A 27,463-nucleotide genomic window follows, 5' to 3' on the forward strand; every position below is an offset into this window, starting at 1 on the left:
TGGCATATTATTGGCATATTACGGGTTCGCATTTTGCTTGTAGCGTACTGTTTCTTTGATAACGAGTGACAGAGATAGTATCACTTTCATTTTTTAGTATTTTTTTTTCACTTGGAGCCATTTCCGGGTGATTCACTTTTTTTTCGGTTCTATACTGTATTGATCCGTTCTTTGGCTTTCCGTTACATCAGTCTTTGTGAAACTATCGTCTTGTTCTTTTTTCCCTTTTTCTTTCCCTTCTTCCTTTCTCCAATGCTTGTGTCTCTGCCCCTTGTTCCTGAAACACATTGAGTGTCATTCTCCCGCCAGATTCGCCAGACTCCTTCAGTTATTCTTTTGCTATCCTTATGTTTGTAAGCATGCTTTCCAACCACGCAATAGCAATCAATCAATCAATCAATCAATCAATCAATCAATCAATCAATCAAGCAATCATTAATCTATTTAACGTGCCCAGAAGCAACACTGAGGTCTGACCACTGGTACACAGAGAAACAAAAACAAAAAAGGTAGGAATGTAAGGCAACTAGAACCAATACGGGATAAAATATCAGATGAAAGACAAAAACAAACAACAACTGGATAAACTGCTACATAATAAGCAAAAATGGAGTAATAATGCACATATGAGGCACGGAGTACATATACATAAGAAAAAATTTAGAAAATAGAAGAGGAGTTCAACTAGAATAAAAGATCAAGAGAAAGCGTGAAACTCTGAACAGTAGTAGTCGTAGTAGTAGTAGTAGTAGTAGTAGTAGTAGTAGTAGTAGTAGTAGTAGTAGTAGTAGTAGTAGTAGTAGTGGATATGTATCTTGGGAAGCAAAGTACAATTCTCCTCAGCGTTGCACAGACGAATATGAAGACAAATGCAAAGACACTAAACAAGCATTTGATGATGAAACCTGTAGCCATTTTTGAAAGTAGTAGTAGTAGTAGTAGTAGTAGTAGTAGTAACATAGTGCACTTGAAGGGGTGCTATATAAGTAACAGCAATATGTTCGTTACAAAATAATGACTGCCAGCTTATGTTTAAGATGCCGAAATGTCAAGCAATACCAGGAAAAGAAGCATTGCGCACTCCAATGACTATCACAAGTGCGCTGGAGCACCAGGAAAACAGTCCTGGCGCTGTTCTCACTTTTTTCTGTGCTCTAGTAAAACGTGCCCGTTCCGCACCTACACCTTTCGGTAGTGTTTCGTTCGAGTTCACAGTTTGTCAGTGCTTGACTTTTGAAGTGCCTTCTGCGTATGAATACGAGCCGTGGAGGAGGCGGGCTTTGAGTAAAAGGAGACGAGTATGTCTGGTCTGTCCCATCTTCTCTTCACTGGCTCGCGAAACAGGCTTTGAGGCGTTTTGTAACTGGGCCGGTGAAGCTTTAAAATGTCAGCGAATGTCGAGGCATAGTTCAGGTAATGACTTTTCTAAATGAAAATTCCCGCTGGAACATTGCAGTTAACTTGCAGAAGCTTTCAAAGCAAAATTAAAGCCGGTGCCAGTAAAGTGTAGCTTTCGTTTGGAAGTGCCCGAGCAGGGTGGGCGAGTTTCTTCATAGCTAATAAAGGCAACGTGGCGCAATTTAAAACAACGTACGGAAGGAAAAGGAGACGCTAGAAAAAGCGCCTGAATAAAGTGCCTCGAGCGCCTCGAGTGCCTCAAGGGACCCACAGAATGGTTTTAAACGTAATTAACGTTATGAAAATCTTCGTGAAGCTTACCGTTTCGTTACTAGTACTTCGTGTATGCGTTTTTATTTCGGGATTTTACCGCCCAGTAACTATTTAAAAGCTCATTCACGTCTTCAGTCCTTACCACAGAAATATTTGCCGCCTTGTGAAAAATAAAACATTTTGGCGCACGGGTTATAAGGGCTCAGGGGTTTCGGAAATCATAGAAATCATGCAAATCTTTGCTTGTTCTACAACACGAAACAAAATTTTAATCATGTTTGTTATTTTATCTTCTTTCTTATCATTTTTGTGACCAAGGCATAAAAGCAATCATTAGGAATCGGAGTTGGTTAGCGGTGCGAAAGAAAACACGGCTTACAGAGGTAACCGTTCGAGGCAGTGTGCAGAATAATTTTATCCCGTCGAGCTGTGAAGGAGAAAGCGCGTATTTTAAAACTGTTTCGATGCGATTAAAAGTTCCGAATTGCCTAGAGCTACCTCCACGTGTTCATCTGTTATCTTCAATATATACCTGCACGAAATTAATTTGATGTCCTTAGAATTACCACATATTCCGGATGATTGACGGTGTCCTAAATTAATTCCGATTCAAAAATCTAGATCTAAGCTTGGACTTAACAACTACCGACCAATATATTTAACAAGCCCGTGTTACAAGTTGTTAGAACATGTAATACATAATTCTATTACAAGTCACGTAGAAAGTAATATTCTTATTTAATTCAGCGACATGGTTTTCGATGAGGTCTGTCAACCACAATACAACTTTCGAGGGTAACCCACAACGTTTCTGATGCACTTAATAAGGGAAGTCAGGTCGACGCAGTTTTCCTGGATTTCTCGAAGGCGTTCGACTTAGTTCCACGTCACGGCTTACTTAACGACTGTTTAGCGGTTGGTGTTAGTGTAAAGCTGGTTTCATAGATCTCCCGTTTCTTACAGCATAAAAAACAGTGAGTGGCAATTGATACTTGTGTTTGTAGCTATTTCGACGTCTTCTTTGAAGTCATTGAGGCTCAGTACTAGCGCCCCTTTTTATTACTAATCTACAATAATGGTAATCAATTCTATGTACAATCATCCCCTCTTTGCCTCTTTGCGGATGATCATGTAGTGTAGGCGACCATAAACAATCATGAGGACCAAATAAGACTTAACTCCACAAGAAATATAGATGCGTGGTGCCTGAAATGTGGCATGAAATTTAATGCAAATAAAACGACATGTGTAAAGTCCATCGATAACAAAGAACCCCTAAACTTTATACACAGACTTGAAGAAACCGACATCACCTTGTATGAAGAAGTAAAACACTTGGCAGTTTAAATATGTCCCTTGATTGGAAATCATATATTCGTTCCATTTGCAATCGAGCTCTTAGCAAACTGTCTTTTCTCAAAAGTAGACTGTGTGACACTCAAGCGACAGTCAAATTAAAAGCTTTGAGAACGCTTGTAAGATCGGTTGTGGAGTACGCCGCCATAATATGGAACCCACATCAGAAGCACCTGATTGACAAGATCGAGAGATTTCAGAAAATGGCGGCACGTTTCGTTTGCAATAATGATACACTGCCCTCAAGCGCCTCTGTTGTGGGAAATAAAAACACTAAACTTCCAGCCGCTTAGAACTTGCACGATAATTTGGCCACTTAAGTTCATATACCTTCTCTACCACGGTCACTTCAATATGCCCCGTTCTCGTTGCTAGCAGGAACTTTTTTCAAAAATTCACACAGAAACTCCTCTGGTAGCTGCCTAAGTAAGTGTAAGCATTGTGTCTTTATCAATGTTATTGAACTTGATCCGACCAGTATAAACCCTTATCAACTCTCATCCTTCATTCGCTTAACATGCTCGATAGCGAACATGATAACGCAGGCTAATTTAGGATAACCCTCATTACGGCACACGAACCCACGATCCTTGGCGTTAGTTAAGGCAAGTTAATTAACTACAGTTAACTAAGGTATATTTAATTAGGGCACTCGAACCCTCAACCTATGGTCGGAGTTGAACCGATGACCTTTCGTGCCGATTAAGGTGAATTAACATTAATTTAGCGAAGCTGTTGCATAACGCCACCTACGTTTCCTGAGGGGGTATGCAAGGTTTTATTGGGGTCCGGATGCTTATATTGAGCTCGTTCTTTACTGAAAGTATGCTGTTCTGTGTGCTGTATGGGTGATTTCAATGAATGCGTGTTTGCGTCACTTTAGTAAGCGCTTGTAGCCTCTGCCTTATGTAGTTATGAGTCAATGCATTTTTGCTTGCTTTCGGAGGTAGGAGCCTTTGCTTAAGGGGGTATGAGTCATTCGTTCTCTCACGTGACAGACAAATTTGTCGTTTTGTAGGCATAGAAATGCTTACGCATTTAGGACTCGAACAAGACTAATCACAGTAAAACCATTCGCAAACCATTTAACCGTGTAAGCTCCGATAAATATTTTGTTTCCACAGGTCATTTCCTGTTGGAACAAACTATCTGACACGACCGTAAACTGCTCCGCAGATCAATTGTCTTGGAACTCTATAGAGAAGGTATAGAATACTTATAAACTTGTGCATTTCGTATAGCGTTTCTGTATAGCATACCTAATGTATTTTGTGTTACCATTTGTTTCAAATTTTGCTGACATCTAGTTTTGCGTTACTGTTCATGTACTGATTTTGCAACGTACCGCTGCCGGAGACTGCAGGCCTTTTTTCCAGGCTCAGCGGGGGACATATATGTAGCTAACAAACCTTGCCATTGTGTTGCTGGTAAAGCATGTGATATAATCTTTCAATGGCTGACGGGACATTGTGGCATCAATGGTAACCTCCATGCTGATAAGAGTGCCAGATGTGTCCACGCTGGAGCGCCGACACTCCTTGTGCCTTCATCAAGAGTAGACGCTGCAAGAGAGCTTCACCGCCTAGCGCGTGATATCCCGATGAGTCATTGGAATACTTAGTAAAACTCCAACCTGCGTTAATACAGCCTCGATTCATCATTACAACTGCAGTTGCCAGCAATATTTTCATGACATGACGCAACACTATTGTTTCGGCTGTGGATCCGAACAGTCTTCTCTAATTCATACAACTATTGTATTAGAATGGCTGACTGATGTGTGATAAGTTCACATGTGACGATACCATCAACCATCTTCTGTGTCACTCTTCCAACTTGGACAAACAACACCAGACTCCAGTGTGCTTTGAGTAGATTGTAAGATTGACGTTTTACAGAAGAAAATGACTTGGGAGCCTGGCATCAAGCTCATCATCATCATCAGCCTGTTTTATGTCCACTGCAGGACGAAGGCCTCTCTCTGAGATCTCCAATTACCCCTATCCTGCGCCAATCGATTCTAACTAGCGCCCGCGAAGTTCCTCATTTCACCGCTCCACCTAGTCTCCTATCGTAAAATACAGTAAAATACACGAGGTCTTCTACAATACATGAAGGCAACAAACTAGAGTGTTCGAATGCAGATACCCTGCACCTTGTGTGTGCATCTGAATGATTTAGTACTCCAATCTTCACGCTCTCTGTCTCCCTTTGACTTCCTCTGCCCCTCCCTTCGTGTAGGCTAGCAAACTGGACAAAGTCCGTTCCGTCTCTCCCTCATTCCCTTTCTCTCTATCTCTTCTCGTTCACACGCCGGTTCCTTTCTTTTGTGTTGTCTCGGTGAATGGCATGACGCAGAAAAGAAAAAGAAAAAACAAATATTTCTCTTGCCTCGCCTTAATCTCTCTTCACCTCATAGAGGTTGCAACCACTTCAGCTCATCGTGTGCGGTAGTCACCTTTTGTATTATGAAGAGCTGAACTCCTCATAGCTATTTCGCTGCTTTTTTTCACTTGTGAAGTACGTAAGAATGGTTTCTGACACACAGTCTTTTTCTTTAACTACAAAAGTGGGGACGACGAGCTGTCGACACTGGATTGTTTGCGAGTACATTCCATGTTTGCAAGATTGAACTAGCTCGCCTCAATTTCACCACATTTACAACAATCAAGGCTAGCATATTTCGTGCGGCGTCGAGCCGTGGCCCGTTCTTATCAGTGACGAAATTTAGAGACACAATGAACATATCAAATCTGCGCGTCACGTGACGACGACTTCGCAAGAGCAACACTTTTTATGACAGCGCGTAGGAAGTCCTGCGTTTTCAAAGCTACTTTACCGCTGTTCACCTCCAGTAGTTTTGCATGACAGGTGGGAAAGAAGTTCGCACAGAATGTATCACAGCCTTTCACGCAGCTCGAAAGCAAGAAGTGTGTCTCTCATTCTTCGAAATAACATGGCTATTATTCACCCTAGCATGTTTTCAGTCTTATTTGCCTGTTTCACAAATCTAATTGAAACATTTTACTATAATAATGAGCCGTTATGGTAGCGTTAATAATGGGCCTCTAACAATGTGTCATTATGGCACCGTTTCTTCGAATATGAAAGAAGCCCTTCAGGGTTTCCTCCAGTTCTCTTCCAAGTTACCAAAAAAATTTTGGAGGAACGCTTAAGCTTCGCCTTTAGGAGTGGAACGCGATAGCATTCAAAGATTCCTGACTGCTTCTCACGCTTCCCGACAACTGCAGCTTATGTAACCATATTCTTTACCGGGAAACGCTGGCGGCGAACGCTACGCACGAAGGCGAGCCTTCTGGTAGAAACGCAGCTTCATGCGTTGGCCGCAATGCCAATACCATCTGGCGGTGTTGCAAGAAAACGGACGCCGCATTATGGCTTTTGAAATTTGCGCGCGCAAATCTAGGAGGCCATGGCCGCTCTATGAATGGTAGAAACCCAGGAAAAGGGATTTGTGTTATTAACGCGACAGCGTTAAGGAGCTCGTGCTGCAGAAAAGCCGGTGTCGTCGGTGTCGGTGGCGTTGGCCGTGAGTGATAAATAACGGGTTATTATTTTTTTCAGTTTTCGCGAAAGAGAATTATGTTTTCTCGCACATACAAATTATAATCCGTCGCTATCTTGTATGTAGGTTGTCCTTATGATTTTTCTACGTATTTTAGCTTGGGAAATTCAATTAGTGCCACAACTTCCTTGCGCCACATGGAGAGCCTGGGTATGCGTGCTCCGAAATTCCGTTTGCCGGCACGACGTCCGACGCTGGACGCCGGACGCGACACGTCGACGCCGGATTTTCTGCGACACGACGCCCGTAACGATCTCGCGTTAATAAATTCAACACTTAAGCTCCACTGAAATTTCTCTTACAGAATCTAGATAGAAAAAAAAAAATTTAAATGTCACGTTATTTAATCGGAAGAACACTGCGTAGTTCACACTTTGACAAGGTTGCGTGTTCTGAAAATATCTGAAATGCCCAAAACATGCAAACATTCATTTCAAAGAGATGATCTATTACAATGGGCTCTTCGCTCAATAAAGCGCGTGATTGCAATCTGCCAATAGAGATCATATGTGCAAGGAATCTGCTGGACAAACAGTACTTAAACCATTACGCTTTCGATTTTTTTTTCGAATGGCAGAAAAATACGGCCTATATGTGTGGTGATATGTGGCTTAGAGCTCTGTCGTAGTTCTGGAAAGAGCAAGGGTTCTTGAAGCATCTATTTTAACTGCAATGAAACAACTTTGTGTTGTTGTTCCCTTAAAACAGGGCTCGGTAGCCACGAGGCAGATTGGCCACACTGGATGGATTGAAACGTACACCCGTTTCAACTTCACTCGCGACGACGCACTCCATCGTTAACCTGAATAATTTTCTCGTTCTTTTTTTAATTTTAAAAGCAGAATAAATCTCTATTTGGCCGTCTTTCGAGCTAGCTATTTCAAATAGACTATACTATCAAGAACAAAAAAAGAATCTAGCAAACAGCATGTTCGTTATTGTTGTTGCTGCTACTCCTGCTGCAGTTGTTGTCATTGTGATCATGGTCATCGATGTCCTCATCTTCATTGTTTACTACTTTTGATTCTTGCTTTGCATTTTACTTTGCCGTTTTCTTTACTAATATCTATGTGTCCGAAAGGTTTTTATTCTAAAGGCGGCTAGCGCCAGAATAAAGTCTGTTCAAAAGGACAGGTTCGATGGGCTAGCTTGTACCGCATCATGTACTAGACCGTAGAGCAAACAGCGCATAGACGGCGACAGAAAAGACAGGGACACGGGGCTTGATGTGTTGCTTGGGAACGCGAAAGAAAGAAGCGTAAGGGAAAGCTGTGGAATAATTCAGAAACTGTATCTTTACGAACTATTTCTCATCTGTTTTGGTTACCTTCGCTAATGCTGTGTTCGCTGTCTCGATTAGCCAGCGCCTAGTCTTAGAGACTAGTCTATATATATACAGCGCCTAGTCTTATATATATACGTTGCAATATGTAAAAGAGCCTGGAAATGCGTCTGTCAGTTCTACTTATGTTGAAAAGACATAGACCTATTTATCGATCACACCTGGTTAACCATGGGGCCCCGAAAAATTATTTGAATTTTCAGTTATTTCTTGCAATTATATATAAAATATATATATATATATATGATATTATATATATGTAATTATATTATATATATATATATATATATATATATATATAGAGAGAGAGAGAGAGAGAGAGAGAGCTGAGATCGCTTGCGGTTTGCTTGCGGCCCCCACTCCAGAAATTGTTGGTACGCCACTGTTTAGTGCTTTACCTGCATTTGTGTAACCTTCAGTCCAGCGCAGTACGCACAGCATTTACCATAATGTTTCGTCGCTGTCCTTGGAAGCAAACTTTGTTCCTGAAAACATACGAAAGAAAGAGTTACAACCACAAAAGTATGACCCCTAGTGTGCTGAGAAAGAACAGAAAAGTTTAATGCGCACCAAATACACCTACGTCTGGTGCAACGAAAGTAATAGAACTATGCATTTGAGAAACGTTCATTCTATGAAAGAAGTCCTGTAAACATTATTGGCCACATTTTAGGTCAGCGTTTAGATAACAGGACGGTTCCTAACCTTTAGTCAGTATTTGTCCTTTTCAGAAAAGTCAAACGTCGACGCTAAATAATAAGCGTTGAGGAAGCAAGGCTCAATCTTTAATAAATCGCGATACCTGGAGCCCAGGCATCTTCGGATACACAATAGTTTTTGTTGCGTTTGCAAGATATACTCTTTTCTTTTTTCTTGCCTTTTTGCTGCTACAGCGTTTTCTAAAATGCTGTTTGTGCTACTCTAATGGAAAGTTCTTGCGATTTCCATTCGCTGACTATAGAGGATTCTTGTTGCTTCGCTGTGTCTAAGCTTCTCAGAAAGCACCAAGCTTCCTCTAAGACCGAGGAATCTGGAACATTTTCTTAGAGTTTATAAAGTTTTTGTCAAAGCTGAACTTTTAAAAGCATACCGCAAGTTTATTTTGAAGTCAAAGGAGCGTTTCCACCGCAAATACTACAGAAAAGGGCCCTTTTGGGGCCTGCGCTGTGGATGAATTCTGCGTCGCCTAGGAGGGGTTCCCCTTTCATACCCAAACGTTCTCTCTGCTTTTTTAGCCCGTTTTGTCACCTCTATTACGCCGTTATTTTGTACTGGAAGAGCCGTTCTGTTGAAAAAATAAAAATTCTTACCTCGCCCACTATTCTGATTTACATATTCTACCAAGGAAAAAACCGATTTGTAGTGGAAAGCGGGAACAAGCAATCATGCATGTTGACGCGGCAAATGTCTTCTTTGATATGTTCTTTTCGCGTTCCAACGTAGCGATTCTCCAATTGGCAAAAACATGGCAACGTATATACAGGGTGTCCCAGATAACTTTAGCCAGAGCTTAAAAATATGCCGATGCACTCTAAGACGACGCGACCAAATGCATGTTGCTGACTATTGTACGGAGTCATAATCAACATAATCATCAGCCTGGCTACGCCCACTGCAGACTAATGGCCTCCCCCATATTTCTCCAACTACCCCGGTCATGTACTAATTGTGGCCATGTTGTCCCTGCAAACTTCTTCATCTCATCCGACCACCTAACTTTCTGCCGCGCCCTGATGCTTCCATTCTTTTTGAATCCAGTCCGTAACTCTTAATGAGTACTGGTTATCTTCCTTTCTCATTACTGTCGGGTGATGTGAACTTAGATATGAAATGTGTATCGAAACCAGGAAAGGAACTTGTGGCCTTAATTGATGCATATGGGTTTTGCAACGTTATCGAAACCCCGACGCGCATAACGTGCTCCACGGCAACGTGTATCGACGTTATCATCACAAATGCAGATAAGTCTAACATAGATGCAGGGACCGTCGCCTGTGACATCAGTGATCACCTCCCAATCTTTGCTTTTGTTAACAATGCTAGACCAGAAAGCGCTTCTAAACCGCATGATTTCAAGTATCGCCGCATTGATCCGAACACCTTGAGTAACTTTCGGAACGCGATTTCCGCCACTGACTGGGAATACGTCCTATCCATAAATGACCCTGACATGGCTTACGATGCTTTTCTATCCAAACTGAAAGCTATTTACAACACTTCTTTTCCTCTGAGGCATGCAAGAAAATGCAAAAATAGAAAACCATGGATAACGGCAGAACTAATTCGTGAAATAAAATTAAAAGACAAGTTATTTACGCAGTTCATTAAATCTCGAGACCCTGAAAAATTAGGCGCATATAAAAAATACCGTAATCAGTTAAACCGAAAACTGAAGAGGGCGAAATTGGAATATTTTAGCCATCTTTTTGACCCCGCTTCGAGAAACAGTGCCCGAGACCAATGGGACCAACTAAATCGCTTGCTTAACTTCCGGTCACGCAGTCCCATTGCTTCCATTGAAAAAGAAGGCGAAGTTCTGTGCGGAAAGGAACTTTCCAACCAGTTCAATAGGTTTTTCATTAATATTACAAAATCACTTTGTGTCGCACCAGATGTCCCTGTCGGTTATGCCTGTGTGGCACCGAGCGTTCACGAAACCTTATTTATGTTTCCAACTACTGAATCTGAAATAATATTCGTGTTTTCGAACCTCCGGTAGAGTAAATCCAAGGATAAAGATGGTTTTCAAATCCAACCATTTAAATTTGTAATAGACTTATTAGCCCCGACACTAGTATATATTTATAACCTTTGTTTAAGTAGCGGCGTCTTCCCAAAACAAATGCAGATCGCAAAGGTTGTTGCCATACATAAAAGTGGATCTGTTTCTGACTTTTCCAACTACAGACCAATATCGATTCTTCCAGTACTGTCTAAAGCATTAGAAAAAATTATTCATTGCCGGTTGACTAACTTTCTAAGTAAGCATTCTGTTCTTTCTGACTACCAGTTTGGATTTAGAAAACAGAGGTCGACTGAGATGGCATTGACAAACAAAAAGAAATTATAATTTCCGCCTTTGAAGAAAAGCTTCTTGTTCTCGGGATATATATAGACTTATCCAAAGCATTTGATCTAATTGACCACTTTCTATTATCTCAGAAACTCAGTCACTATGGCATTAGGGGCATCAGTCTTGCTTTAATACAGTCTTACCTAAAGTACCGTAAACAAATGGTGTGTTTAAATGAAACCTCATCAGATGTTGAGCCAATCTTATCCGGTGTACCACAGGGAAGCATTTTAGGGCCTCTGTTGTTTTTAGTTTATATAAATGACATTTTTCATACCCCCTTTCCGGTTCATCTCGTAGCTTACGCTGATGATATTACAATGCTCGCCACAGGAAACACACTAGCTGAGTTATCCATCCGTGGCAACCAATTTTTGGAACATTTGCGTCACTGGTGTAATAAAAATTGTCTTAAAGTTAATACGAATAAAACAAAAGCTGTGATATATAGAACAAAAAATAAAGTAGTAAGTGGTGATATCGAACTATTATTAGGTAATGACAAGATTGATATTGTATCCAGTATAAAATCTCTTGGTGTTATATTCTCTGAGACACTCAATTGGGACCTACAAGTTGAAAATATTCGTGCTAAAATGAACAGGTTAAATGGGGTGTTATGCAAACATAGGTTAACCCTTCCCACACAGGTTAAACTCCTCATTTATAATTCATACATAGCGCCAGTGATTACTTATTGCCACACAGTTTGGGGTACAACGACACAACACAATAAACAACGCCTTTTAATTGCACAAAAGCGTGCGGTAAGGCTGATAGCTAATATACCGTGGAATGCTCACACCGGAGAATATTTTAGGCAGTTCAATATTTTAAGTGTAACTACCTTGTATGTGTTCAATCTTCTTTACATTTACAAAACTGCTGTAGCAACTAACAACAACCTTATGCTAACAATGTTTCAGCTTGTACGTAATGAACCTACATATGATGTACGTCATTCTATGTCATGGTCCCTACCGTTAAGTCGCACCAAATACCGCACACAATCTTTATCGTACAATCTGCCTAGGTATCTAAATGTTCTCGAAGATAATCGTTTTTCCCTTAGGTTGCTTTCTATACAAACTTTCATAGAATTGATCAATCTTTTCGGGCTTTCGAGCGAATAGCTCACCTGTGTAACTGTATTGTAGTGGACTTGAATGAATTATATTTATCTGCATTTTTTGGCGTTAGAATTGTGTAATGGGAATTGACGAAGAAATTGTGTAATTGCGTTAATTGTGTAAAATCATAACAATGTAATAGATTCCGTGTAAAAATTGCAGTTATGCAATAGATTACGAGTATTGTGATTTTGAATTCTGTTTGTGTATACTTTGCAACCTGTCGTATTGCCTTTGTTTCTCACCTCACTGCTGCTCTGTAGGGCGTAGGGGGTCCTCAAGCTGCATTCGGCAGCTTTTTCCCTTCCGTCCTCTCTCATTTCTGTACTTTGTTTTGAGAGAAATAAAAAATATCTATCTATCTATCTATGCCCTGCCCATACCAATTTCATTTTCTTGATTTCAACTAAGATGTCATTAACTCGCGTTTGTTCCCTCACCCAATCTGCCCTCTTCTTATCCCCCTCAACGTTACACCCATCATTCTTCTTTCCATAGCTCGTTGCGTCGTCCTCAATTTAAGTAGAACCCTTTTCGTAAGCCTCCAGGTTTCTACCCCGTAGGTGGGTACTGGTAAGACACAGCTGTTATGCACTTTTCTCTTGAGGGATAATGGCAACCTGCTGTTTATGATCTGAGAATGCCTTCCAAACGCACCCCAGCCCATTCTTATTCTTCTGAATATTTCAGTCTCATGATCCGAATCCGCGGTCACTACCTACCTTAAGTAGATGTATTCCCTTACCACTTACAGTGCCTCGCTACCTATCGTAAACTGCTCTTCTCTTCCGAGGCTGTTAAACATTACTTTAGTTTTCTGCAGATTAGTCTTTAGATCCACTCTTCTGCTTTGCCTGTTCAGGTCAGTGAGCATGCATTGCAATTTGTCCCCTCAGTTACTAAGCAAGGCAATATCAACAGCGAATCACAATTTAGTAAGGTATTCTCCAAAAACTCTTATCCCCAATTCTTCCCAATCAAGGTCTCTGAATACCTCCTGTATATGCGCTGTGAATAGCATTGGAGAGATTGTATCTCCCTGCCTGACAGCCTTCCTTAATGGGATTTTGTCGCTTTCTTTGTTGGCGGAGTAAGTCAGCCTGATTTTCCTATTCTGTTTCATTGCACAACTAGTCAAGATTACTTAACCAACGTCTGAAGCAACGTAGTTTGGCGTGAAATTCAAATTAGGAAGTTGCATAGCTGTTTGCAAAACGTCCGGTTAAACAGTTTCTAACTGTCTATCGATTAAGTATCCTTTTTTCCCGCTTGCTGCAGATGCCCGTAAAATAAATAAAAAGCATACCACGAGACGTGCCTACTTCCGCGCCGTAATTGTAATGCTCCCAAACGTTCCGCGTACAAACGAACATAGCATTTAGTAGGATGTGCTACCGCCTAAAAGGCGACAGCACACCGTAGGCACGCTGGCAGCCCCCCCCCCCCTCCCCCCCCGTAATGGAGGACTAGAAATTAGGTCCGACCACCTGGGATTCCTTAACGTGAACTTAATGCACGGAACATAGGCATTTTTGCTTTTCGCCCCAATCAAAACACGGCCGCCGCGGCCGGGATTCTATCCTACGCCCTAGGGCTAAACAGCGCAACGCCGAAGCTACCACGCCACCACGGTGGGTAGCGTTTTATGTGGAGGTGCGAACGAAAAAAAAACACATAAGTCACTGTTGATTTAGTGGTAAATATGTAAATATGAGATACAAGCACGAGCATCACGTCACACCTCCTTGAGGTCACGGCATCGACGCCAGCAAGCCGACCAACTTTCTTGAGATCATGGGAGAATGTGTGGATGTAAGGGCTGACAGTTACTCTCTGAGTACGGCAGATTACGGCGTTTTTCGGCGCCAGATAAGCTGTCGCGCTTATGCAGTCAGATTAACTGCGACCCAACCGAAAAACACCGCTGCAGAACCAACCACAAGAAGCGCACTGTCGCGCGCGCGCACTTGGTCTTGTTTACAACATTGCCATTTCCTACGGCCGCGAATAGATTGGTCAGACGAGACACTGTCTCAATGAACGATTAAAAGAGCACAACAGTCATGTGCTAACTGCGTTTCTGGTCATCTCGCCATCCGTTGCCGAGATGACGGTCCATTTCCATCATACCATCCAGCCGCGATTTTCCACGTAATATATTCAATTCCACTCCTCTCTGTAACGCCCCACCTGGCACTGAGAGCATTGAAATAAACAAAAATAAATAAAAACGCGTTATGGCAGCCCTATATTAGAAGTCGCACAATTTATCAGTCAAAACAAAAGCGAAGAAACTAGAGAGACAATGAAGCGCACGCAATTCACAAATGTGTAAAGCGGTGTGTAAGCGCCCCTTCGTTGTCACTGTGGGCTAAAGAAGCGCAGTATTCAGACACATGATCTGCATGTCGTTTGTAGGAAGCAAAGTTCCGAACACGTGCCACGCATCTGTACTTTCTGTTATGACATAGCGTAGTACATTTAGGCCTGATTTATGGGCGCAATAAAGATTATTGCAAGGGAACACTTTTTCTTGTCACTTCGCTTAATTCCCGTGTACATCGAGCGCTGCTAATCAAAGATGCAACATTACCAACATTCCCGTTCAGCCACCCCTGCGTCGCTAAGAACACGTAGCTTCAAATGCGCCGTTCACAACATTACCACATCCTCACCTAATAAGACATCCTGCAACGTTGACACTTCTAGGGATACTCACTGTAAGCAGTCAGTGCTGACTACTTCAAATGAGCGTCCGAAGATATGTGGGCGGGCTGGGTGCTTGTGAGAAATTTGCATTTGTAGCTGGACTGTCTATTACATGAGCAGGGAAAGGTATTGCGCTATCTCTGCCCTGTGCCCTTATCCTACACGAAGTGTTGCGTGAGGCATATTACTTCCTCTAACAGAGATTGGCGCTCAGTAAGCTGCTGGTATATACTCTTCTGAAGATCAGCTACAAAGGCAAAGTCAGTAGCTGAAGCCAATGTTACAAAGGTACAGCCTTTGGTTGTACCTTTGGTAGCCAACGGTTGGCACGTCAGAGCTACAGCTCTCGACTTGGGCTCAGTGACGTACAGAAAAACATTCGCTTCAGAGGTCCAGAAAATGTAAAATTTAAGTATAACCCTATTGGTGGCTTTAGTGTCCAAGAGAGACAAAGGAAGGTAAACCTGAAACGAGGTAACTATATTGTGTGTCCAAAGAATTACACAAAACATGGCGTTCACTAATCGCGCGCTGGCTTCTACATTTCAGGAAAAGAGTACGTTAAGCAGGAGTTCAACTTGTGCGCAAACATAGTCAGGTAGTTAACATCAACGAACAATTTGTGTCTTCTATAGTTAACATCAACGAGCAATTTGTGTCTTCTAGCAGCTTCTATCTCTCATTTTACACCTTTTTACTTTTATGGAATTGCTCATAGAACCTTTTTTTCGCAATAGGTTTTTTTTTCTGCAACGCCTTTTCATATTACTGCCTTAAATAAATTTAAAGTTTTCATATTTTTTTTTGGTAAAGGCGATGTTGCCAGCACTTCGTTTATATCTTTTATTCTATCTATAATGTTATAATCACATTTAAGGTCCGTAATCAAAACCTCAATTTTCCTCATTTTCGTTGCTTTAATAACTCTGAAATTCAATAGTTACTTCAGCCCATTGTCAGCGAAAGTACTTCCAAGTTTCATCGCATGTGATTAATAAATGGACTATGCAAATAATGTGATGAACTACCAGCTGTACATCCAAGTGACTCCGTTCCAATTTTTCCAATGCCAGCTTTGTTTACACAGAACGTAAAACTTTTGTTACTTTTCTTGCTTGTCACACCTGAAACGAAGCCCCGGTGACCGTTCATTATTGTTTATTGTATTCGATGCGCAATATACCGTCCAATGCAAATTTAGTAAAACCTGCTTGTAGGAATAAAAAGAAACCAAGAGAGCAACAATGTGTAAAACGTTCTACATTCGCATCTAAGAGTGCTGTCGTAGAGTGCTTTTCTTCACAAGTTACGAATATGAATTGCAAACATACGAAATTGAAATAACAGGGAGAATGACTTGTCATAATTAATTCTGGCGTGCTGCTTTCTTGCCCTCAGGAACCCATTTCCTAGGTGCCAATCTGTAGGACTAATGCTCTATACCCACGTGTTTCTTCGAGTGGTCAGCAGACGTCGCCCACGCGTGCCCTGTAGCCCCGTCCTAGGCGGACCGCGTGGATTTTTTTATTTATTTTTTCTTGAAGGTTTCGTTCCGCGTCTATGGTCTCTCCATACCCCGGTGGAAGTTTCCTGTTTGTCTTTTCAGCCTGTTCATGTTTTATTTGTGAATGTAATTTCTTTTTATACAGGGCCGAATGTTATAAATGATACCAGCACTTTGAGGAAACAGGTCGGGGCGCACTTTTGAGGCGCACCATAGGGCAATTCGTCATACCAAGATGACATTCATGCGTTTGGTGATTGCAAGTTCGCTTCAGACATTGAATGCAGAAAAAAGAAATGTCGTTGGCTTTTTTATTTGTTTTTTCACTGCACGAAAATAATTTCTAGTATCGCTAGAAAAACTTTCCTGCCTCAATCCGCGCGTGTTCCTATTTCTGTTGAAATGCCTTTGGCGAACGCAATAGTATGCATTTAGTACTTAGGCGCGATCATCTTTTCTTTTTCTTCTGGATTTTTTAACTTGAGTACGTAGCCTAAATAATTAAAGAACGAACTAGAACCAACTATGGAGCTTTCAGCTGGCTCGCTTGTAGTCGCAAGCAGAGCGGAAAGCACAGGAGCGCTTTCAAAAGCCGTCTGGTTCCGGTGAATGCACGTTCTGTTTTTCTTGCATTACGTTTCCTCCGATCTCATCTTCTGTATTTTGAATCTTTTTTCTCTCTTTCGTAAATGGAAAGTCGCACTCGCACTATCCACTCTCGGCGCCATTAGTGTTGCCGGCATAAACAAACGCATTACTAGACACGGTCGGTGAATCCGCACGCACGCTTTCAACCTTGCACAGCAAAGATAAACAAGTAGCTACTATAGCTTTATGTCAGTGTAGCAGGACGCTAGCCAGAGTTCCTTTGTTCTAAGCCAGACGCCACCAGGCGATTTTTGCTTTATCTTTGGATTCCGGTGGCCCACGCTGAATCATGTCGAGTGCATTTTTTTAAATTTTTTTTCGGTCTGGCGTTTGTGCCTGTTATGTATGCAAATATTGTCTTTCATTCAATTGTGTTTCCTCCTGTTTAAACGTTTAGAGCGATGGGTTGCAGTTGTTTCATTGGGAATGTTTTCTTATAGATGTTTTTCTTTTGACTGTGGAATGGAAATAGGCACACTTGATAGAACTGTCTGATTTTCTTCCCAAACTTTATGTGCCACTAAATGGGGCTGGGCGATGGGTAAGGTAAAGGTGGGTGCTATTTGTTGAGTATGTAAACTTGCTAAATAAATAAAAATGTCATTCACTGTCCTCATTCGCAAGGCGTCGATTAATGCAGATAGCCAACACAGGAGCAGAGGAGTTGGCCAGAGACATTGAGAAGGTTTGATCAGCCCCGATTTTTTTCCCTCATTGTCATTGGAAGTGTCGCGGAAATTCATACACGTTTCGCAGCTCAAGATTCCTATTTTGTTTGCAGCCACAGTATAGGGATGGCGTAGCAATGGTACATTGATGTTTCACTATGCGCTCTTGTGCATACGTCCTGTGTGGTAACTCACGTAATCACCTTAAACGAAATAGGCTGCTGGTATATCCTAATCAAAAAGCTTGCATTTAACGATCCCGTTTTATGAACGCATGTATAGCTGGTTAGGCACTTACAAGTTGGCAATCACACAGGAAACGACTACATGTGTGCAGTGCAGATGCATTGGTTAGGGCCTAACTATATGGGGGCGTGGGTTGGTTGCTGTGAAATCGTGCACAAGTTAGATAGAAATTCAAAAATAATTAATAGTTCAACTAGCTTCAGCTGCTGAGCTGTACATCGAGGATAACGAAGAAGTTGTCAAAGTGGTAAGGAAAGAGAGGCCAGGCCGACGCTAAGGGACAAAAGCACGGCAGTTTGCGCTATGAAGCGAAAGTGGGTATACATTTCACATCGTACTAAGACGTAGAAGTAAAGTTCGGCAGCGCACGAAAGAAAAAGAATAACAGACGGTTGTCTATTAGAAATGCGCTGCCTATGGCCTCATAAAAGTAAAGGAAATGAGACACAATTTTCAGTCTGAAGACGGACCCAGCTGTCTCGGGACTGGCCTGATTGTATATGTGAATAAGTGACGTCCTCCTTGACTGACGATGACTGCGTGATCACGGCTGGTCAGTTGGAATCCTGGTTCCAAGTTCGTGGTTCGGACCCAGGTGTCACTCAAAGGGTCTCTTGCCTACGCTGCCGGAGCGCCTGAAATTCGGTAGCTGGCCTGCGCTCTTCCAGGGCGTCGCACTAAGCTGCCAGAGCGGACCCATGCCATCGTCCGTCTCTATTGCAGAGAGTTCCCTGTTGCTAAGCAGATAAGGCCGGGAGCATGAATGAAATGAGAAACGGGTTTACTGTACACATTTGCAGCTGGCTCAATGGTTATGGGATCACACAATATATCAGCCCCTCTGCATGACTAAATCGAATCGCACTACATGTTGGAGCCCTTTACATGTCTAGTCACACACACACCGCACACATCCCCCGAGAGGTCAGCTGTTAAGCCCTCGTTTTCCCTAGGTCACTACATCAGGGATTTCAATTACCTTTCCCGGCAAATCGAAACGCTCGAACTGTTCGCAGCGCTCCGCCCTTTTCGTCACACCACCTTGCCGGAGTACGCCCCTTCACTCCCACATATGACGCCATAACGAGGTTATCGGAAGCAGGTGCCGACGCCGTTCGCATGGAAGTCGTCGGACTTTCACTCCTTGTAGCAATTAGTCAGCTCTCCGGTGTGCATCTTTACAATTGCTGGTAGGTATAGCGGGGCGGGGCGTTTCTCGCGGCGCTCGACGCTCCTACGCAGCCGCGAGATGAGCGGGTGCGCGAGAGAAAAGCTGGAGGCCCTTGCTCCTTGAATATGTGACTCGGCCTAGGCACTACGGTGGGGGTTTCTTAGCGTGTGTTGCATTCGTTCGCCCCGTAAACATGCCGGCATTGTGGAGTGCGGTCGAGTTTACGCTCCGCCGCTGGCTGCCCGCGCGGCACGGACGCCGCATTTGGTGATCACTGTCTGAAGGAGCAAGGTTCTGACGTGTTGTTTAAGTCGCGGGTCGCTTTTTTCGTCGCAACGATAGATTGGCTTTTTTACAAGCACTGCTCCCGGAAGGCACATGTAACCGGCAAACGGTGGCCTCAGGAGAGCACCTGAGGTTATAATAAAGCCGGCGGCGCAGGGTATCCAGGGCACCCAAGGGGCAGCGGGAGGATCGAAGCTGGAAGCAGGGCGGCCCGTGGGTTGGGACCGCGGAGGCCACCTGCCAGGGGGTGTTCGCATAAAAAATTCTTATATTGTTATTCCCTGTTATATTGTTACTCCCCTTGCACGCACAGGCCATTGCGAGCCCGAACCCACCGACCAGTTCTGGTCGGTGGGTTCGGGCTCGCAATGGCCTGTGCGTATATAAAGACATATAATATATAAACATATTTATATATAAAGAATATATAAAGACACCACAATACTTTCCACGCACAAAAATCAGACTACGAGGGAGATTATTGAGGCCTTCTATATCAGAAAAAAAGGGTCGCGCTGTGTAAGCATGCCATCGATAAATTTGCATGATAGTGAATTTGAATTTTTAAGCAGCTTCATAACGTAGTATTAGATTAAATGGTTTTGCGTGTTTTTTGCCTGCGCACTGATAATGACGCCATGGATGGGAGAGCACGTGGCTATGGGTTGTGTACTTAAGTGTATGTATGCCTTCGAATAAAGTTTGTTGTGAGTTCAGCGCTGTCCTGTGTGTTCCTGCCTTCTGTCGTCATTTTTTTGCGCTGCCCCTTCAACATGTTCGACCAGTTCTGGTTCTAGATTTGGTGTCCCCGTTGCCGCTTTGGTATCCTGGAAGCGCTGCCAACAATGCCAAATAATGACACGTTGTTTCAATTAGTAAAAACCAAGATTGAATAAATATAACTACGTCGAGCCGTCAACTTGCGATGCTAAGTTCAGCACTACCACACCCGGCGACTTCTCCCGGCACGCCTAGGGACGAACGCGTACAACACGCGCTAAGGAACTCCCCCGTAGTGCCTAGGCAGTCATATATTCAAGGAGCAAAAGTCCCCACATTTCCTCTTACGTTCCAGCTCTTACCCGAGCATGCGCGCAAACGTCCAGTGTCTGCGCAAGTGCCACGCCCCGCTGTACCTACTAGCAATCGTAAATACGCCTCCGGGGTGATGGTCAACTTGGGCTGGCTGCATCGATGGCAGTTTCCCACGAACATCGCCGGATGGCAGCCGCTTGACAAATGTGTAGGCTTCGGCAGACAATTTCCATAATGACAGCAACGTCGAGTTGCTTGAACGGAGGAGGCTCTCGAATGCTTTGGAAAGCTGACGCACTGTTGCCCTGGAATGCTGAGGTTTCCACCAGTTTCATTATTCCCGCCACCAGTCGTAATAATGGCGAATAAATAATAATAGAGGGGCCTTACAAGATTCAGACAACGGAAATCATATTGCCTTCTCGTCCGGATAGAATACGCGGGAAAACAAAATTTCACTGTAACTCCCTTTTCCTCACGTAGAAGTTCTTTCACGTATTCATTCTCCCCGCACACAAAAGTGGAGTGGAACCAGCTAAAAGATAGCGTCGTCTCTGCACCAACATTAACCTCTTTCTTACCATGTTTACAGTCATATTATTTTGTTTGTATCATGTTTGCAGTGACAGTGTTTTACTTTTTTGGTGTAACCTTGTGTGTGCCCAACATGATTGCTTCGTATTTATTCAAGTAATAGGTTTGTATTAACCTGTGCATTTTCTGTGCATACCTTTCTATTAATAAGGCTTGTACCACGCTGTTAAAATCACTGCATAGTGATTCCAGTATTTCTAAAAATAATATTGAAATAAAAAGATTGCGTGATAATCAATTTACGCTCGAGGCAAAATAAAACGTGATACACTTTCGATGATGAGCGCATTATCATAACAAGGAAGCGAAATTCTTAGGTGAGAAATACGTTATGAGCTGCTAAAAGTGCGGCATCTACCACTCCTACTGGCGAGTGTCTCCCACCAGCGTGCGTTAAATATACCAAATTAAGGGGGGCCGGGAGGGGGGCGGGGCCTGTTCAACCTACCGAAGCATCGCTCGGGCTATGAGAGACGCTGCAGCGGAGGACTCAAGGCCATTAACGCGATAGCAATTACACAGACACACGAGGCGCATTCGCACCGTTGCCACCGCCGTGCGGCCCACCCGTCCGCCAAGGGGACGTCACTGGTGTGGGTGCGAGGGTGAGCCGAGTGAGTGAGTGAGAGAGACAAACAGAAAGCAGGGATGTTATCCACTCTGGCTGGCCACCCTATGCCGCGAGGCGGGATGAGGGGAACAGAAATAAGGGGCGAGCCGAGAAAGCTGGTGTCTTGATGCGTGCTGCGTGCTCGCTCGCCCAGTGTGGTAGATCACTGGTGCGCCGAGTTTCTGAGGCACGGGACAGTAAAATGGCAAAGAGAGCGGCCGCGCGGAACGTTAGCTTTCGGACAAGCACGTGCTTTAACCGCTACGAATGTTCCTCACTACTCCAGCGTTGTGAGCGCGAGTGATGGTGGTCATCAAGTAAACTCTATTCATGGGTGTCGTTGAGCATTTCTTTAGTTTGTAAGCGAACGTTTCCGGTAATTTACGCAATGTGTTCAGCCTCTTCTTTTCTTTCTCTCTCTCTCTTGCTCGTGGTTGAATGGGTACCAGGATCGTAGGTGTTACATTATTTTCTTTATTTTACGTTGACAGCAAATAAGAACTCGATGTCAAGTTCGCCTAGTCCGTCCGTGCCGTCCGTCCGTTCGTCCACTGCTTCAATGACAACGACCGTTGTCGCCATCGACAACACACTAAGAATATTTTTTGTCGCTGTCAGGCAACCTGGTCATCACAACGATAGTCTTTGCCACACCGTGAAGGAAAAAAATTAAAGTTCTACACAACCGGCTCTACTGAGATTTGAACCCATGCCATTGAAGCAGTATGCATTTGGGAGACAAGAGCTGTCATACAACAAGGGTGCGGATTCATTTGAGCTCCGCACAGATTCGGAGAGGAGTGGCATCTGTGCATGTATTTCGCAGGCCATAACGAACAGTATACGGTACTGGACGTGAATTATATGTGCATTGCATCGAAATTGTTCTTGACATTATCGTGGCGTGCTTGCGAGCAATTATTTGTTGTCATGCTCGTGAAATTAGTGTTCAGTGGCACAAAGCGGCGCACGTGACAATGATGATCATAAGCCGCAAACATGATACATACCCACTATAGAGAGAGGGAGAGTATATACCTCATTTGTAAAAAAAAAAAAAAAGTTAAAATCCTCGATTCAGGGCCTCCCACACTACAAGATGCGCCTAAAATGAGCCTACTGGTTGCAAACGACTTCGAAAGCACCGATAACCTGAATTCCAACCATCAGGTCGCAACAACAACGCCACGCAGTTTACATATTAGCTCAGAGTGTTCGCATGCGCCAAGTGCTTGTATAGTAGTATTGCATATGTACAGAGAAAAGGTAATCGTTCAAATCTTGTAGATAGCACTGCGTCATCTCGCTCCTGACATCAGTTGCTGAAATATTGGCTTTGGGGTCTATGAAAAAGTCCCAGGGGGTACATTCAAAAAGTTCCATGGTGCCTTAAAGGTATGAAGCCTTTGCCAATGCAACCCTCCTCCTCACATGCCGCCTGGACATTTATTTACGCTGAATAGATACAATGGTGTAAGGACAACTTGAAAGTAATCTAAAAGACCGTGCTACATCCCCGTCAATCATTTATGTGCTTGCACGTTGTCCTACTGCATGATGGAAACAAAGAAAAGTGACTGTTTCACATAAAACAAAAATGAATTAACACGATGTACCAAGATTATTGATTGAAATATATTTAAATTGTAAACTGACCACCATGAGAAAGAAAAAAATAAATAACCCTAAGCATCCAGCCAAGCAATTTCGAATAAACGGTTTTATAAAGCTTTGTATTTTAACAAAATAAGTATTGCCTACTTACACATGGGGGGTATCAGAATTCTAAAGTCATGTACGTAGTTAGATTTTCACAACAGGCATTACTATATCATACACAAAGTAGGTTGCGTACATCACACACACAAAAAAAAAGGTCAGAACTTGTCTATTCAACACTAAGCTTTACTGTACTACGAGGGCGAATCAGAAAGCCTTTCCCCCTTTCTTTTTCGCAATATTACGGCTGTAAATGCGAAGTCAACATATCCATTCCCAGCGGTTGACCTTTCTCGGACCGGCCCGGCCTGATCTGCCGGTAGCTCCGCGGCACGGCGCTGCTGTCTGTTTTTGAGGATGGCTGTCGTGCTTCACACGCCCACAGCGTACGAGTAACGAAGGGGGATTCGTTTTCTATGAAGCACCGTACAGTAACTCCCATCATACAGTCCAGAACTCGCCCCTAGTGATTTCCACGTTTTCGGTCCTCTGAAGAAGTTCCTGGCCAGACAGCGATTCAAGTGTAACGATGAAGCCAAGACAGCAGTCCGACGGTGGTTCCAGGAATTCTACCATAGGGGCATATCAAATTTAGAGCTGAGCTGGGGTAAATGTCTGTACCCGTGTGCACGGGGACTATGTGGAAAATAGTGCAAGGTACCTGGAAAAGTACGTATATGTGTATACACATATACGTACTTTTCCAGGTACCTTGCACAAACAAACAAGTAACTATAGTTACTTGTTTGTAACTTATTCTGGCTAATAAAGAATAGGGGCAAAGACTTTCTGATTCGCCCTCGTATCACAAGTTCTTTGTAATGGTACAATAGTTATTTTGCTGTTGCTTTAAATTGTAAGTTTTTATACAACAGTACCCTTCCCTCCTGAACGACTGCACTGACCTCTAGAGTCTCTTCCAATTCGCGTAGTGGGTGGAATCAATTATTTGAGAAAGGAGCAGGCAACCAAAACAAATAAACCAGTAAGATAGCAGTCTTCACTGTGAGAGAGTGCTGCTTTGGGAGTACATGAGTTCAAAGCCGAAGCAATCGCTGAAGTCTGCTGTCTTTTCTTTCTTTCGTTTGCGTTACAAATTTCAACACTCAAGGACAAGAGCTTCTTGAGCGGCGCGCCTAATGTGTGTCTGTGTTTTATTGTTGCGAACATGTTCTGCAATCATCGCCAGTCTCAAAGTGTCTAGGCATGCCTTACATTTCGCAAATTTTTAATAATAGTTGACATGGAATGTTCCGACAAACACAATAATTATATTTCTTGGCGTTACACTTAATTCCTTCCTGAAGCATAATACCTTTCGCCGAATATCCGCATGCCCCCAAGTACTGTGAGCAACATAACTTTGTCATTCTTTAATACAGAATCTCTCAGCTGTGAATATTTCGCTGTGTTGTAGTAAAAATTATATTACATCGAACTTTTGAACTCTTTGCTGTTGCTTGATTTATTATTAGTGCTTCACATATACACTTTCCATATGCTTGTGCTGCATGGAACCCCCCTGCGACTTGTATTGGCGACCTTGAAAAAAGAAGTATGATTAGCCGCTAGCAACATCTGCAAACGTTTTTTAGGGGCCGCGATTATGCTAGACGTCGTAGATGGTTATGCCGACATGTGTGAGTGTATCATGCATTTCTTATAGAACGGTGGTTCAAATTTGTCAATAAATCTGTTGTGAGAATTTCGTTGATGCTCAGGATTTTTTTATTATGTCACGTTTACAAGATTTCGGCACCTTTTATATGCACCGATGACTCTTTCACATGGACATGCAAATAAAGAAGGCCACCGACATGCAACAAATCACAAAGTCACACTTAAGCTAAAAGGTAATTCATATAAATATTCGTAGTGTCATCTGATTAGCATACAGGCGATTTCTGCAGCGTCAAATTGTACAGCCAAATTGACACACTGGCAATATTTGCCGCAGACAATTAGCATAATATTAAAATATATGTGATGTAAATATTTACTGCCAGATCAGCTCAGAAGTCTATGTGCAAGAGCACCTTACCAGAGAGAGCAAAGCAAATCGGTGTCGTCCAGTGTCCACACAAACAAGGTTCTAAGGGTTTGCATCGTATCTACAAGAATTTTTTAAAAGAAAACTGCCTATCTGAGAGTTCGAATATGTGAACACAAATTTACGTGAATTCAAAAATGTGTTAGTTTGGTTGGAAGAAATCTTCGGCAGTCAAAACTTATGTGCTTTTAGTAAGAGAAACGCTAAACGCAATAGTTTATTCTGTGCCAAGATTCACTGCAAGCTCAGTCCGGCCCTTCAGACTCTTTCGAACTGCACTTACTCAGCATTAAAGTTTGGTATCCCTCCGTCCACAATACTTCAATATAACCCATTCCAATGCATATATAAAACTGAAAACTAAACCTCACTGCTTTGCAGTCACTGGTGATCGCAGAGAAGTGACAGCACTGTAACAAACCTGCGGACAAATTGTTTATTTATTTATTCACCTAATATATGTATATAGTACGATGGTCGTCGTTTTGCCGAGTATCGCAGTCCTACTAGGAGCTGCTCTATAGGAAATTAAGCGCAGCTCACTCGACGTAAGGTGTTTCGAGGCTGCCGTTCAGGAACAGCCCCGTTTTCTCCGTTGTTGGCGGTGTGGGAGTGACAGGGCGCAAATGAGCGTGTCGCTTAGTGTAAAGGCGCCAAGGCACACTGGTGCGCATAAGCGCTGCTACGGTTCGCTTCTTTATATAGCGCAACGAATAAGCCAGGCACGCCACCGTTCCTCTCGCCTTACGCTCAGCTCTCCCCGGAGGCTATATACCAAAGGGCAGGAGCCGCGACGACGCATTAAAGGTAACAGGCCGGTGACGTTTGGCGCGGGGGGAAAAATGACGTGCCGCGGCGTGCTCTTATATATAGAGCTTCCGCCACCCACTCCAACGGCTCGAGAGTCCGGAAAAAGCGGCCCTCGTAACTCGCCACCCACCATTTCCTGTAAACAAAACGGCAAGTGCGTCAGACATCGCCGCAAAAAAAAAAAAAAAAAACGGTGAATGCCCCAAAACATGCGTGGGTTTATTGACCGGTTGCCTTCGCCCAAAAAGATCACGTTCCCGTGACGCCTGCGGCAGGAAGAATGTTCCACGTCCACCGCCAAGCTCTGTGAGTAGTGGCGCTGGCTAACACTCCCAGGGTTCTACTAGGAAACATCAATACCCAAGAAAGCGGATCGGGGAAACGGCGCCGCGGTTGCTCATTTGGTGCAGCATCGCACGCGAAATGCGAAGGTTGTGGCATCGTTCCCCACCTGCGGCAAGTTGCTTTTTCGTCCACTTTCACTTCCATTAATTTATCGTTTCTTTATTTCATTTAATAAACTCAAGTAATTTCCCCTATGTTGCCGTTGGTGTAAGTGTTTATTGGCTTCTTACGATATATGCCGTGTTGTGGTGAATATTATTGCCCAAAGGCATGTTTGCTTTCAAAGTGTTTGTGTGTATGCGTGTGTGTGTATTCTTGGCCTGTATTAAAAAAACCTCCTCCGCTAAAATTATTAGTAGCGGTGTGCGAATAGCAGTTTTTGAGACCGAATCGCGTACAAATCGAACAGTGCGAGACGGGAATCGCATCGAATCCAATGTGGAATAATTTTTGAATAGCTTCCGATTAATGTACAGTCCTCTCGCATCAATATCAAACAATTTTGCATCCTGGTATTCACAACGTTAGAAAGTTTCTGCCACTAAACTGTCCCTTATAAAGCACGATTTATTAAAAGCATAAAAGGAGCATTATCAACAACGAAGCGCATTGCTTGCAAACGCAGCGCCCTTAAGAAGTTATGCGGTCATGCATTATTACATAAGTTAATGAAGATGAAGTTAACGAAGAGACCGTCGCGACCAGATATGCGTGTATCCTGCGGCAACGGCTGAGTCAAAAAGAAAAGAAAGAAAGCATCTTATATCATTTTAAAAAGGCCAGGCAGATGGTGCCAGTTTTGTATGAGGTATATTGCAGCATAACACATTCCGATTTATTCCCATGAGAGATTAAACAGTCTGCCTGACTGAGCGCCGCAGCGGCTTGTCCACAATGGACGGGATATGTTG

At 43.1% G+C, this 27,463-nt stretch overlaps 1 long non-coding RNA gene across 1 annotated transcript in view; it reads right to left on the reverse strand.

The window, feature by feature from the left end:
* Nucleotides 1–225: 225 nt before the first annotated feature.
* LOC140215973 (uncharacterized) overlaps nt 226–27,463 on the reverse strand; it is a 58,487-nt gene continuing 31,249 nt past the window's right edge. The window contains exons 2-3 of the long non-coding RNA XR_011892600.1: nt 8,354–8,440; nt 226–277 (exon numbers count right to left, since the gene is read on the reverse strand). This is a non-coding gene — a long non-coding RNA (uncharacterized lncRNA). The remainder of the gene's footprint in view (nt 278–8,353; nt 8,441–27,463) is intronic.

The sequence above is a fragment of the Dermacentor andersoni genome, chromosome 2 (genome assembly GCF_023375885.2).
Source record: "Dermacentor andersoni chromosome 2, qqDerAnde1_hic_scaffold, whole genome shotgun sequence".
NCBI classification, from domain to species: Eukaryota; Metazoa; Arthropoda; class Arachnida; order Ixodida; family Ixodidae; genus Dermacentor; species Dermacentor andersoni.